This window comes from Myotis myotis, unplaced genomic scaffold (assembly GCF_014108235.1).
Source record: "Myotis myotis isolate mMyoMyo1 unplaced genomic scaffold, mMyoMyo1.p scaffold_m19_p_3, whole genome shotgun sequence".
Taxonomy (NCBI): Eukaryota; Metazoa; Chordata; class Mammalia; order Chiroptera; family Vespertilionidae; genus Myotis; species Myotis myotis.
In genome coordinates, this window is record NW_023416335.1 from 87349695 (window position 1) to 87351083 (window position 1389).

Consider the following 1389-nt stretch of genomic DNA (forward strand, 5'->3'; position numbering starts at 1 on the left):
GCTTATCTCCCATTATTCTCCTACCACCCTGGTTCTTGAATCTACTAAGGTCTTTCCTGTTGTAGGCAGGGCTTTTGCACATCCATGTTTTGAATTATTTTTTAAAAATGATTTTTTATTGATTTCCGAGAGAAAGGGATAGGAAGAGAGAGATAGAAACATCAATGATGAGAGAGAATCATTAATCGGCTACCTCCTACATGCCCCACACTGCATGTGACCTGGGCATGTGCCCTGACCAGGAATTGAACCATGACTTTCTGGTTTATAGGTTGATGCTCAACTACTGAGCCACACCATCTGAGCCCAAGTTTTGACTTTTATAGATAAAAGCACATTTATCATATCTCCTTCCATTATTTGCTAATTTACTACTCATTTTCAAGAAATATAGTAGCTTAAAGGCATTTAGTACTATTGGTTTCATCTCCAACCAGCACTATGGTACATGGCAATTCCCTGTCTTTTTCAGAAAAGCCAACCAGGTTTTGTTATTATGGATGTTAGCCCAAGCAAAACCTAAAGAGAAAGGCACACAATAGATCAAAACGTCAAATATCAGTGACTTTCAGACCAGTTATTCTATTCCCTTGGTTGATAAGGTTGATTGAATGTAAATCAGCTTTCTTCTTTCCGGGATTTTCTGAATATGTTTCATATTGTTACACATCATAGCTCATGAGGATTTTGCTCAGTGTAACACAGAAGTGGCAATTTGTTCTCTTCCACATTCTTTTTTTTTTTCTTTTCTTTTTCTTTTTTTTTTCTGTTTAGCCATTTCATATAGGAGGAGGACACAAATAAATCCTCCCTCTTCAGATCATGGCAATTTTAATCTATCCCATAAGCATAGCCACTAAAATCTATTAGGAGAAAATGTGGTAGTCAAATGGGAAGTCTTCCACATTCTTGAAGGCCCATGGTGCTCTAAAGGAAGTGAAGGGTGACTGTTGACCTAGTTAGAGCTGCCTCCCAAGTATATAACATGAGACCTAGGGTACACACATGCTTCTGTCATTTTGCTCCTACTTAGTAATCAGTAAATAGGATGAAAGCATAGAGGGAATATTTATCAAAAATGTAAGTGAACCCAAAATTATTGAATGAGATTTTGGTCCAACCCATTGATTTTATAGATAAACAACTGCAGATCCCAAACCTGAGCCACTACACAACTTCAGAAGGTTCCATTTGCATAGACTATGGTATGAATGGGGCCCCCTGAAGTTGTTCACTGTGGCGGCCCTGTTTAGAGAAGTTAAGAGACTGTGGTTTCAGGCTGCCAGTCTTATGTTTGATGATGGAATTCAAGAATGAAATATTTTCGACAGGCTTGAGAGATGATAAAATCAATGTAAAGCAAAAAGTGTAAAGTATTCCTCTTAGATT

General features: G+C 37.7%; 1 non-coding gene across 1 annotated transcript; it reads right to left on the reverse strand.

Moving 5' to 3' along the window:
* Positions 1-760: 760 nt before the first annotated feature.
* Positions 761-897, reverse strand: LOC118652348. Its single transcript, XR_004966591.1, has one exon. It is a non-coding gene; the product is annotated as a small nucleolar RNA SNORA29 (small nucleolar RNA).
* Positions 898-1389: the final 492 nt, after the last annotated feature.